We start from the raw sequence: 13,991 nt of genomic DNA, 5'->3' as shown, positions 1-13,991 counted from the left end.
ACAAATAATCCCTTACCACTACCACAGTTCTACAGATCTGCCATTGTTACCCCTTCAATTCATCAGAGGCCCATTAATCTAAACCACCATTTAAATAAAGAGTCTGTACTTCAAACACTGATAGATAATACTGAGATTTGATTCCTTAAGTGTGGTTATTCAAGTTAACTTCATTAAGTTAACTTTGAAATTAGCTGCTTGCATTCTTATAATTATGAAAGATTTGGAAAAGATAACAGAGTATTTTTAGTGTTCAGTTTTTATAGCCAATGCTCAGAAAAGCCTCTCCATTTCATTTAATTTTGCCTCACATTACCTTTTTGCTTCACACTGCATTTTAACACCTTTAGAGACAGAGCACTTCATTTCCGAGTCTGAAATAGCTGGAAATACTTTTTCATGTGTATGTGTGTGTGTGTGTGTGTGTGTGTGCAGCTGTGTGATGTCTTTATTCTCTCTATCTTAAATTCTCTTTATATGTTTCTCTGCTGTTGTCAAAAACCGATTTCTCTCCTCTAGGCTTGGTATTACCACAGGGAGTCTTAGGAGCCGAAACTTTGTCCCTGGCTATCAAATAACCCTTCTTTCTTTAGTTCACCATTTTTATTCTGTACTCATTGCTTAACCACACTGGAGTTTTTACAATACAGGCCTGAATGGATGAGTTATCAATTTTTTTTCCCTTTTTGGAGGGAGCAACACAAAACATCGGCTTTTAAAAGTTAAACAAAGGATTATCTCCTGTGACTGGGAGTGATAATTGTGCCATTAGCAGTCGTTTATCCCATGCTTATGCAGTGCCCTAAGGGTCTCCAGATTTCAAACTCTGGCTCACTTGTACTCTTCTGTTTTATTGCTTGAAGGCAGGGAAAAGGCAGGTCAGGATGAAGGTGAGTCTCTTAAAAGCTCTGCTCGGCCTCAGGTCCCTGTGCCTCCCTCCTGAAAGGAGGAGGAGCACAAAATATTTATGGATCCTTTCATTAGGGATCTCTCCTCAGGTAGTCTGTTGGCCAGCAAATTGGAAAACATATCATGTCTACTTATGTTTTTCCCTTGATATTTTGTACTGCCTCAGATCACTGTATCTTTTGAAGATTTCTTATTTTAAGTAGAGCCAGCAGTTGGAGACTGCCTGTCTGGTTCTACCACCACTGAGCAAGCTTTTAGTCCTCAAAGGTATTTTAGATAACTCCCTCTCTCTCTCTCTCTCTATATATATATATATATGTGTGTGTGTCTGTGCATATGGAAAAAATATATAAATAGCTATATGAAAATGTGCATAAGCAAATAAACTGAGACACTACTTATTTAAAAGTTATGCTTTTACACTGTTTATGTCAGATTTGATTTTATTTAAGTTCAATTCATTCTTTCTTTCCAGATCTACACTAACACAGAATTATGTACCATTCGCCTTGAAGTTCTTCAGTGCTGGGGTTTGTTCAGCTTTGTACAGATCAGAAGTGGCTTTCCAGGGTTCCCTGCCAGCTTCCTTTGGTCTTAAGAAAATTGATTTGTGCAGCTCCAGTTATATTCTCGTTGGTCACAACAAAAAGCCCAATTAGTTTGTTTATAGGAAAGGAATATACTTATTTTTTCCTCACAGGCTGAAATACATGACCATTCTGTTGGCTGGATTCCTCTCTGCCTCGGAAGAGAAACAAATAGGTATCTATAAGAGATAACATATAATAATTCTATAGTATATAATATGGAATAGACAATAAATGATAATAATAAAAATAGATTTAAATAGACATAAACCTAACAGGTTCATCAGCTGCACAGGAGTAGTCTACAGCCTTCTTGACCTGCAGACACACCAAGCATGGCCCTGCAGAAATGGGTAAGCACTGGCCCAAGTCAACAGCCGAATCACACGGCCAGTCAGAAGACTGTGCTGGCAAAAAAAGGAGGAGGAATTCAAATGTCTGGCCATGGAAGGAAAAGAGCCAGCAGCAGCTGCTAAAGCCAAAATCAATGGGCTGCTCAGGGATCCAGCAACACGGCTGGCATGAGCTAGACCTGCTCCACCATAAATTAATGAGTCCTCTGGGAGCTTTGTCAGCTACTGTCCATGAATCACTCCAGGACCTCCCATTCCCCTCCACAGAGAGTCTGCATCTTCTGTGGCTTCTGATCACACAAAGATTTTGGTATGTGACTCAGGAATAAGGAGAGTTAGGCTAACCCCACAATAATGTCCAAATACCAGGCACATCTTGCAGCATATGTCTTCCACACTCGATGGAATGAGTGAAATCAGATATTCCTGTGTTTAGATTATTTCAAGCAAAAGCATCTCTTGGGAAGATTTAGCCCTCCTCCAGTCTCTAATACCAAGCACACAGTGATCACGACAGCAATCTTTATCTGAATACTTTTAGCAGCTGTTTCCACAAGACAGTTTGGGAAATGGAAAAGCATCTTTTAAACTGATTGTTTGTTTCAACAAGTTTTTTGAGGGACCATCTTCCCCGCAAGTCAGGGCCTCACTGAACATTACTGAAGATTAGCATGAAGCATAAAATATAAATACATGGAAATATCCCTGTTGGTCATTAAATTCAATTAAGTTGTTCTAGTTTAAACTTAATTGGCACTTTGGGGTTTTGCACACAACCGTACAAGAAGCATGAAAAATTAAAGGTATAGGAGATCATCAACTGCAGGTGTGTACTCCATTTCTGTGCATGCCATTATATGGTATTTTTTAGCAGAAACATATGACATGAAATTACTACAGACACACTGTTTACTGCCCAATGCACATTTGATTCATGTTTTCTGGAGGGTTAATAAAGAATAATAATATGTATAAATGGATTATAATGGGCTTGAGAGATCATATATGGCTTTAAAAATGTTTCAAAGTGCTGCCTGCCACTCCTACAGACAGGAAAAAATTATCTGTTCTATTTATTTTTTTAGTAACCATCTATTTATCCAGGATTGTATCAGACTGTTGCTGTAATGTCTAGCCATTTTCCAGGGAAATTATGTGTGAGCATGCCATTTTTTTTAACCTCTGGACATTTTTGAGCTTTTCATCATCTTATAACCAAAAGAGCACTTAGTCTAAGGATACTTGAAAGGACTGTCAAGGGAAAGCTACTCTGAATAATTGGGTTCTTGCATTGAGTGTTTAGAGTGGCACATGTGCTGGTCATTCTTATTTTGTCTGGCAGCAAGTTCCATAGTCTTAGTGCAGGTCCTGTGAACATTTTGTTTCCTGCGGTTACAAGACTTTTCCTATGTTGTTGACAGCTTCATTTTTTCAGAGAAGCAAAGCTGTAGCATGAGGTCATCTTGGTTCATCTGCTATCCCACAAAAAAGAAAGACTGGGAAGAGCTAGTGTACTACAGAAGGTATTGGTGTAGGTCAGAGCATACTTAGACACATAATGTGAGGCATATTATAATATACTAAAAAACGTGTTTACTCATTTCCCAGAAGAAAAATTATAATGCACTGATTTATAACTACAAAATTAATACCCATCATATTATGTGATTATTCTTTCCAGTTTTATACACCATAAAATGCAGCAAAATCAAATTCTGTTCAGATGAAAAGTCATACAATGAATATACTAAAATGCATCTCTCATCTTTATTCTAAGGCATGATGTCACATATCTTAAAACAACACTCTCAGGAAATTATTTATCTTTTTTTAAGATTCTTTATCTTTTAATTTTGTTTATGCAAGACCTACCTTGTACAGACAGAGTATCATCCGTGTTTCCTACTAAAGCTCTTAGTCACCATAAAGATTGGAGAAATTGTCATTTCTACTGCCATTGTTGTTATTATTATTGTCATTGGCAGTGTAGGAGAGTTTCCCACAAGCAGATGCTCCTCCCTTTCATCTGCTGTGCTTATGAGCCTGAAATAGAAAAATGAGGCAAGACAAGGGCGCGAGGCACAGGAAAGCATTCTAAAATTCTTAGACTGAAACAAATTCCTAAACTTATGGTATCAATGAGAACTTTACCTGCAACAGGCCAGGATTGCACCCTGTCAGTTTTCCCAGCCATTTACATGGTCTGTTTTAACACAGGTCATGCCAGCTTCCATGTCAATATCTACAGTTTAACAGAGCCCTTAAGGCACCATCACCTGTCTTAGGAGTCAAGGGAAGGGCTGAGCCCATTCCCATGAGTGGATTCACTGGCTCCTCTTTCCCATAATCAGAATATCTTGAGCTGGAATGGACCCACGAGGATCATCAAGTCCAACTCCTGGCTCTGCAAAGGCTGGAGATGGAGGCTGTACAGGGAGAGGGATGTACTTATCCCATGGCACCAATTTGCTCCCAGAGGCCCAGCTGAGCTTCCCGAACTCGAGCTGAGCAGCCAAAACGAGTGTGGGTGAGATGAGGCTGCACTATTCATAGTGTCCTACCAGGTTGCACGGTGCCCTCTCGGCTATCATTTCAGTCAAAACAAACTCTTACCAAATGAATAACTGCCTTGACTATTTAAACTGGTAACCTTTTCCTAACATTGCTGTTTATAATTAGATTTCACAGAAAACCAGACTGGTGGGTTTCTCCGAGCCTGACATTTTTATCATGTGAAATATGTTGGATCAGGTAATCAAAAGGCCTTAAGGTCAGGTAGCATGACTGAACTGCTGTTAGTAATTAAATGTGCGATAAATAACAGTATCTGCTGTAGCTAGAAAAGACTGTATAGGTAGCTTCGTGTTCTGTTTTATAAATCATATTAAAAAAAGTGTAGGGGTTGTTTTATATTAAACATGGTGGTTCTATGTGCCAAAGATTTATTAGTCCAGTCTGTCTTACGGTGAGTGGCTGCAGTCCAGATTCATGTGGTAGAATAATAAAAATTTTTAGATGGCTGTAGAAGTTGATGGACCAAAATGGAGTTAGTTACTCTATTGGCTGCCTGTGATGTCATAGCCATGGCTGCAGCCCCATATATGTTTATGAGAGGTTTATTCCCCTTAATTTCCACCTATAGCATAATAACAATCAGACATTCAAAAGCAGACTGTTCCTAAGAAATCACTAAACTTCCCTGCTGACTGGAGTCTCTCAGCCCTATCTACTTCACCCTGAACCTGGGGTCTGCAACTGTGCCCCTGAATTCCTCTGTGCCTCAAGGCTGATCAGTCTTTGCCTCCACACTTTGCTGGAAAGGAACAGCTGCCTTTAGGGTTAGGGTTTGGGCAGGCTATGGAAGAAATTTCTGTTCCAAGCACTTAGCATGAGATCCTGCAAATGCTTAAACACATATATAATTTCCCTTTTGCAAGTAGTCTCACTCACTTCAATGTCACCATTATGTGAACAAAGTTATAACCCTGCTTAAAAGTTTTCAGGAGACTTACTACCTATATTTTCAGAGGCCAAGAATGCTGACGGCTCTTAAAGAAAATAAAATGAAATAGAGACACGCATGATTTGGACTATGTTCAGAATTTTCTCTAATTGCTTTAATCAAATTCCCACTAGGCATTGAAATTAAATTGTCTACGTTAGCTGAATTCCACTGGTCATTACTGGCTGGCAGTGCTTGATGTATCAGATTTTCTATTCCTTGTTTTTCTTATGCATGGGTATATTATATATAGACATTACTGGGGTGTCTGGCAGTCTTCCAAAGAAACTGCCTTAAATTCACGGCAGGATTTTTTAAAAATATGCTATTGGGTGTTTCAAAATGGCTGCAAATTCAAATTTTGGTCTGCCTTTTTAAGTCTTTCTATCATGCAACCTGTTGCATGAACTTTGAATGGTACCTTGTACTTCTATCTGCCTGCCACGAGTAGGCAGATAGGTGTACTTGTACGCTGCTCCATAGAGTACATCAGTTTGAGGGATTTCCTTATGAATTTAAAATTGAAGAACCTGGTCTGCATTAAGCAAAATACTACACTGAAGGACACACCAAGCTTCTAGTGCTAAATCCCTAGCTACCAAAAAAAAAAAAAATTTGATTGGTAGTTAAATGAAAAAAAAAACCAAAGACCCCAAGAGCAAGAGTTGCTCAGGTTCATGTTTTCCTTGGTTTTTTCATTTTAAAACTCCTTTATTTCATGGATATGTCTTCCAGTTAGCATTACTTGCTATAAACAATACTTTACATGTTCTTTTTAATAATCTATTTCTTAAAAACTTCTGAAATGATTTTGTGGGGTTGTTTTTCCAGTAGAAACTGTTTCCAACCACAGTAACTATGAAACAATTTGATTCCTGTGCCCAAATAGTAAAGGCCTCTTGTGTCAATACCACATTTCTGCATCCCTGAGGAGCAGACACTGTCTAAATTGAATTATAAATTATACTCTGGTGAAGGAAGCAATAGTCTAGTAGCACTTTACTCTTAATGCCATAGTTGTGTTTATTAGTTTTGGCTGTTTGATAAATAGAGAGAGGTTTTAATTTAACATAATAGTCCTTTGCCTAGATAGAGAACCATTACTGCTACAGCCAAGTAATATCCCTTCCCATGGGAGACCCTGTCAAAAAGGAAACAATATCAATTTAATTATTTTGTTTTCTGAACATGCTTCAGCCTTCGGTATTGACTTCATGTTTTTCTTCAGTAAATGTAGCAAATATTATGGCACCTAATTTAATGAACATTTACTTCTATTTTTTAAACTGAGAACTGAAAGATTTCTTATTAAACAGACATGTAAAAAATTGTATTAGCTTTCTTCTATGCAGCTACGATTCTTCTTCCAGCTCTGTAATTTCATTGTAATTTTAAGCCATACTTTAGCAAAACTCCAGGGATTTCAGATACAGGGGTGTTTAATGCTCCAAATGTCTTTAGCTGTGCATTACTAATCACAAAGGATTTGGTTTAAAAACTGTTCTTTTAAGCAATAAGATATTTTCAGAAGTTACCAAATAAAATAGAAAGAAAAGAAAACTGGCTAGAAAAAAAAATACACTCTCAGAAATGTATTTGAGAGGCCTAATTATCATGCATGAGCTCCTATTAGAAGGTTAGTAATAGCAGTAGAAAATTACTCTTGGATTATTGCTTCCTGTGCAAGGGAGCGTTACTCAAAGCGGAATGGAGACAAATCCAGTGCTCGGCGAGTGCTGAAATGTTTGTGACTGGAGAAGGCCAGGCGTTGGAGCTGACCCCACAGTCATCTAAAAGCCTCAGTGAGACCATGTGGTGGCTGTGCCGAGCACGTTTTCTGACAGTGCTGCAGACGGACACTACAGGGCTGGTATGCCAAGTATCTACAAGATTAATCTCTATTTACGTTCACTGGGATTTCACACTGCATTGATAAGAGGACAAATGACAGCCTGTGACGATATGGTAATCTCTGTGATATAGGCACTTACAGTTTGGAAACATTTGTGTTTTAAGTGGTAGCTGTATCTACCATTATGGCTGCCAAAGAATTCTTTTTATCTGTTTTCAGTTGCTCATGAGTTTTTTTCAAAATGGATATTTTAGCTTGATATGTTCCATGCCAGTTATTTTGCTTAGACTCAGATATTCCGGATAACTGGTGAAATTCTTGAGATATATCTTGTCCAGAGTTATCTTTATTCTCTATCCCAACTCCTTTTTGAAAAGCTGTAGTGCTATTACCCCGTGAAGAAGAAATTGAATCTACAGACCAAGCTGCATAGTGTACTCTTAGGTTTCTGCCTGACAAGCCACCTGAATTGAATACATCAGTTCAGGCTTAAGACACACTCAGGAGAGCTTCTTAGGGACTAGCTATGAGCAATTTTTCACAGACAATTTGCTAAGAGCAAGCTGCAGCTGCCAGTAGCCACCAGTATGCTAAAAAATACAGGAGCGGACCTGGGCTGTACCGCACAACTTTCTACAAAGAAGAACAACAGAAGGTGCTACTACTCACTCTCAGAACAGGGCATCAAACTGGGAGTAGGAGATGACCTTGAGCTGTAATCCAGCTCTATCCAGTAAATATACTTTCAGTACTATGAAGAAAGCTCTCATGAAAAGATCTAACCAGCATTTTTATTCTTATTCTTACTTGTCTTCAGTTCTGCAAGCCCAGAAAATTATGACTTTCCAGTTAGAAACCCGAGGGAAAGACTGTGGGATGGGGCACTCAACTAAAGCAAAAAGATCAAACATTTTCACAGAAGGTAGACTTTCAGTGGAAATTCCATTTGGTCAAGAAAATCAATTTTCTCTCACACAGCCAACTGTAAAGGAAGCAATTTCAACCAACTCTACTTACTCCCCTTTTCTAGAAATAGATAAATAGCAACTGCTCAGCTTTATTAAAGAAGAAACTGAAAGGCTGCACAGGAGAAAATAGCAGGACTGTAAGCTGAACCCATCTCTCTAATATGACCAGTGACTGCCATGCTTCTTTTAAGCATCTGTTCTCCTGGTGAGCTGGAAATACCATTTTCTCCCTATCCTTCTCCCAGGAAACAAGTGACTGGACAGGAGGAAATGGCCTCAAACTGCTTCCAGGGGAGGTTCAGGTTGGATATCAGGAAGAACTTCTTCATGGAAAAGGCTATTAGGCATTGGAATAGGCCACCCAGGGAGACGGTGGGAGTGTTCAAGAAACAACTGGACATGGCACTCAGTGCCATGGTTTAGTTGACATGGTGGCATTGGGCCAAAGGTTGGACTTGATGACCAAGTTGGTCTTTTCCAACCTTTATGATTCCATATAGATCTATATAGGCTCTGTAGAGATCACTGTTCTCCTCTAGTCCCAGAATGCAAACCAGAATTTCCAGTCCCCAACCGTTACGTGCTGCCCAGAAGGGTCCACTTTTTTGGACTACAGCCTCTCCTCTGCAGTTCTTTATAAAACACCATATTTACTACAAAGACCAAAAGCAAAAAATTTACAAAACAGAAGAGAACTCAGCTAATTTTCAGCAAGTTGGTGATTTTTTGCTTATGAAGCAAACACAACTAAATGTTATTATTTGGTTATTGCTAAAAGCTAGGAACTAATTTCTAAAAAATATTCATGAAAAGAAGTGTTTCACTTGCAAAATCCAAACTTCAAAGCTTAAAAAAAATCTACAAATAACCTTCGTGTGCATCCACTGGGGAAGATTCTGCAAAAATAAAATCTACCTCAGCAAACTCTAGAGGATGAAAAAGTAGGCATAAAGTCATCTAACCTTATAATTTGGTTCAGTAGATAGAGAACACTAGGGATGCAGGCAGGGTAGAAGAATTGCTCTCCAGTGGAGTATCTTTCTCTTACTGACTGACTTAGGCTGGCTACTCTCAGAGATACAATGGATCTCCCCAGACCTGTCACTGGGAAAACTAATTGGAAACATCAATCCACATATACAGTACAAGTCATCATGTATTTCACAAGATCTACTCAAGTTGCACTCAAACTGTTCTAAACCCTTCTACAGCACTCAGGCACTTCTAAAAGGATTTTTGGAAAGAAGTCTGTAAAATAAAGGGTAAATGGCAGACTGACAGATACGATCAGCTATGTGCATCAATCAATCCAGTGACTGGGTATTTTGACCTATTAGCCAAAGCCTGCACCAAACCCTAGAGACAACTGCTTGAAAAACATTATCACAAAGGACAAGGAAACACCAGCCTCATTGTTTTTAAGTAAAATGGGTCATTTTTGAGACTATAATGAATAAAAATAGTCCCAGATGGTTTTGAAATGTCATCACATTGCTCAGTTTAAATGCTCTGAAGAGGATAATGCCACTCTGATAATCCTTTTCCCCCCAAACCAAATAACCTTCATTTGAAATTACCTAGGAGCTTTGCTTATACTGAAATGTTTAGAAAAGTAAGGGACAAATCCCATGACCCATTCTTCATGCATACAACCAACTAACTTGGGTGGCCTGCTCCAATAATACCATCAGCTTCCTTTCCAATTGATTCGGTTCCTTTGAAGACCAGATAATGAAGAGCACAGATCGCTGTAGTGTTACTGGAAAGATTACTGGGACAAGACTTGGCTCTCAGAGTACCTCCTTGTTTCATAGAGAGGCCCTTCCCCTGCAGCTGGTTTCTCATCTTACTGATTACCTGCTACATGAGAAATTTCAGTCTGGCCTCACGGCTGGACGCAGCCCAGAGGCTTCTGTCGAGTTTGTTATAATTTATTTATTGTAACTCAGAATCCGATTAAACCAAGCCTCTCTCTGGCTTGCTGCACTGGCAGCCTTTGGGCCTGTTGGTCAGTGAGTGCTGGACCACCTTCAACACCTTATGAAACTTTCAGCTTGGAAGTTAACACGAGGCAGGACCCGCTTCTCAGAGATGTGAGTATATGCTTAAGTCCTAAAGTAATGAATGGGACTTAATATCTGCTAAAAGTTAAGCATGTGCTTATGTATTTTTATATATAAGGTAGAACTCCCCTGCGCCTAGAGAAATGGAAGTGCTCAAATGTTTTGGAGCCTTGGAGCTTTATTTCTGAAAGAAAGGGGGTTTTGTGACTTTTAAAAAACATTTCTGACACCTTTTCTGAGAAAAAAATATATTTTCAGTGAAAGAATTTTCACTGTGATGTGTCAGGCTGAGGAGTCTTTCAGGCCTTAATAATCTACTTTTCTTTTTTTTAATAGAACTGTGAAAAGAGCAAGTTAAACCAGATTTTTCTTCCAGACTGGGTTTCAGGGGCTAGAACCAAATTGCTTTTGAGCACTTCCTAAAGATCCTGTTCATCTCTGTTATACTGGCACAACATTACTACGTTCATCCAGAATCCACTTGCATTTTCACTAGTCCATAATTTGGGATTTATTCCACAATTTATCCTAATCAATGTAGTTCAAAGACGAGATCAGTGGCAGAATTATTCTGTTACTCCTCTGCTGCTTATTCTGTCTCAACACATATAGTTCAAATATGAACAAAGAAAAAGACATTTAAGCTTTTTTCCAGGAAAGAAATGGTTGGAAAGTATGAACAACAATTTGGAATATAAATGCTAGAAAGAAACTGATACAAACTAGAAGCTCACCTCATCATTGTTTGTTCTAGCAACAATAAATATAGCTTTGTATAACCCTCACATTCCTCCCAAGAAAGGGAAAATCAAGGGATGTAATTAATGCTGTTTAAAGATTGTCTTCCAGATGTTGTCTCCTGTAGAAGAAAGAACCAACACATTTCTTTTTCTAGTTCAGACTTCATCTATTGAACAAGAGAACAGTCTTTCCTTTAGACAACATATACGAGTAGGAATAAAGCTCCCCAGAGCAGTGGGGAGAAACAGAACTGGAATATTACATTGCAGTAATAAAACCAGCTAGGAGATTAGAGGTAGAGCTTTATAAAATACAAGAGCCAAAAACCAGCTTCCTGAGTGTCCTAAAGGAAATATCAGTATGTTGGCCAGTCTACTTTTCATTATCACTTCATGGTTTAGAAGTTGTTGTTTTTGCCCCATGACCCTTCTCTATCCGCCTTTTATGTGAAGTCTTTGGGTCCAAAATCTGTTAATGCATTTATCACACATTTTAGGGACATATTTAAATAGCAACAACTTGTATGAGTGCTTTAAATTATCCTAACACCAGCACAATTTAAGATGCTTCTAGCCTAAGCCATTAATGATGTTACACACCATTAATGGTGGAATTCGCCCGCACAATTTGCTCCAAAGAAGCGTGGAATACACGTAAAAATGGATGTCCCGGAGCTTTGTTTTCCAGAGGAACGCCTCTAAGGCTGCAGTAAGCTCACCACTTCCACAGCTTTAACAAAGATAGCACACATCTGAGAGAGAAGCTAAAGCAGCCAACGCTGAAGAACTGATTGAACACACAACCTTTGCCTTATGGCATCTTTCAGATAGGCGACACATACAGACAAAATCAGTGACGATGTAGGAATTAAGCTTCATTCAAATATAACAATTCCTTTGGGTTTCTGGTTCCCCTCCCAACTCCTTACACCAAGTGCCTGTTAACTTATGCATTATTAATTATGCAGTTCTACAGTTAGGAGGTTTAACTCAAAAAACTTGTCAGTCATCAGCTACCTCAACCACAGTAATACATCTACAAAAGCATTCACTATTTTCAGAAAGACAACAGGCAGACACTAGAAGAAAAATTTGACAATCTGGTCCTATAGAGTGCACTGCCAGCACTTAATAAATAAATTAAATAATGCTAGTAATGAATGAATAGCATCAAATGACGTCCAAATTCTCCAACATGTAACATACTATTACAGCAACTAGATACAGAATGGAAAGAAGTGATTAAATGCTGTTTGCTGCATGTGAAATTATTAACACAAGGTGAACAATAATTCATTTTTAAAAATACAGAAGCAAAGTTTTTCTGTGTAATTATGCAGCTGTGGTGCTGACAGGACAGTATCCCTTCAGAACACCTGGCACCACAGTTAGGATTGTGATGCAGGAACCGCAGTTTTCCGTGCTGCCATGCCAGAGTGATGGCTACAGCCTGCAAGCACTAAAATATTTTGGGATAGGCAATAAACACCCTTCAAGTCCTTTAAAGACACTTCTCCACATCTATCATGCACAGTGCTCTGGACTGTCAACATATCTCCCATGCTGCAGCAAGAAGAGCACAGAGCAGTTTTCACTTAGGATGATTTTCAGCCGTCATGCATGAAGAGCAGGCATGTATTAGGGCTTGGGAAAACTACACAGGCCAGGGCTCCCCACTCTGAGGATATCTCCAGAATTATCACAAACAGAGGAGACAGCAAGAGACGGTCTAGGAAAAAAAAAAAGAATGAATAGTAGAAAATTGCAGATCCAGATAGCATTACTGTGAAAGCTCTTCAGATACTTGCAATGTGAAATTGCTGAACTGTAGAATGCAACCTGATGCTTAAATTGGTCTCCTGAGTAAATTTCACAGCAAATGATCCACCTATAAACAAATAACAGAAGATACGCCTGTAGACTGCCTGGCATCCGGCAGTTATAGAAAATCAGCCACCTCCCACCCCATATTAACCTGCCCTTTCATTTGAATACCTGTCAAAACCAGGGAAACAACAATCACACAGCAATGTCTGGATTTTCACAATAACAGGGCAAAGTTTCATTGTTTATGGTTAAAATATTCACAGCAAAAGCTAACTTTGATTTGCCTGTGGTAAAACTCAGCTGTGTACTGTGCTACGCTTGATTTTACCTTTCATTAAGTAAATTGCCAATCAATCCTTTCTTTTCCTTTTTCTGTAATTGTCCAGACCTTACTGAAGAACATTCCATTATTAAAGTGCTAGAGAGATTTGCCTGTGAAAAGACTGAGCAGAGGTCTGGGGGATTTGGTCTGTAATGTGATAATGTTAGAAAGTTGTCAAGCTGTCAAAATGTAGAGCACTCCAAATACTAAAGTGTGAGGGTTTAGGTATTTGTTTCTGCTGCTATCAGAACTGTAATTGTCCAGACCTTACTGAAGAACATTCCATTATTAAAGTGCTAGAGAGATTTGCCTGTGAAAAGACTGAGCAGAGGTCTGGGGGATTTGGTCTGTAATGTGATAATGTTAGAAAGTTGTCAAGCTGTCAAAATGTAGAGCACTCCAAATACTAAAGTGTGAGGGTTTAGGTATTTGTTTCTGCTGATATCAGGGAGAGCTACATGGCCTAAATTCTCTTACTTCCACTCATAGGTGCCCACCTCTCCGCTCATCAGAAACTGGAGATGACTCAGCGAGAGATTTTGAAACTCCACTCAAACCAGCAGTTTCACTGACTGCAACAAAGGCATTCGTGCATGAAAGTGCTCATCGGTGAGAATGTCTGGTTCAACGTGATCCCAAAAAACACTTTGGTTAGGGAAATACAAAAGCATTACTGGTCTCATCCTACAGTGCAAGAGAACACTGGAGCAAAGATGACTTTCCTGAAGGCAAAAGGGAATACAAAGCAAAAGTGCTATTTTAGACTGTCCTGTTCACCAATTCCTCTGGCATCTTTCACTTGCATGAATTAGAAAATAAATAAATGGAAATGAGAAAACAAACCAGAACCCCTGGGCTAAATTTTCCA

General features: G+C 38.9%; 1 long non-coding RNA gene across 6 annotated transcripts in view; it reads right to left on the bottom strand.

Moving 5' to 3' along the window:
• LOC108447333 overlaps positions 1–13,991 on the bottom strand; it is a 47,988-nt gene that overhangs the window by 18,687 nt on the left and 15,310 nt on the right. For 4 of the 6 annotated variants that reach the window (XR_001862854.1, XR_001862858.1, XR_001862859.1 and 1 more), the window contains exons 4-5: positions 3,722–3,892; positions 1,411–1,675 (exon numbers count right to left, since the gene is read on the bottom strand). This is a non-coding gene — a long non-coding RNA (uncharacterized LOC108447333). Of the gene's footprint in view, positions 1–1,410; positions 1,676–3,721; positions 3,893–10,968; positions 11,094–13,991 lie in introns of all 6 variants that reach the window. The other 2 variants (XR_001862856.1, XR_001862857.1) reach the window with 2 other exon arrangements.

The sequence above is a fragment of the Corvus brachyrhynchos genome, unplaced genomic scaffold (assembly GCF_000691975.1).
Source record: "Corvus brachyrhynchos isolate BGI_N302 unplaced genomic scaffold, ASM69197v1 scaffold105, whole genome shotgun sequence".
NCBI lineage: Eukaryota > Metazoa > Chordata > Aves > Passeriformes > Corvidae > Corvus > Corvus brachyrhynchos.
This window is presented reverse-complemented; position numbering and strand designations above follow the sequence as displayed.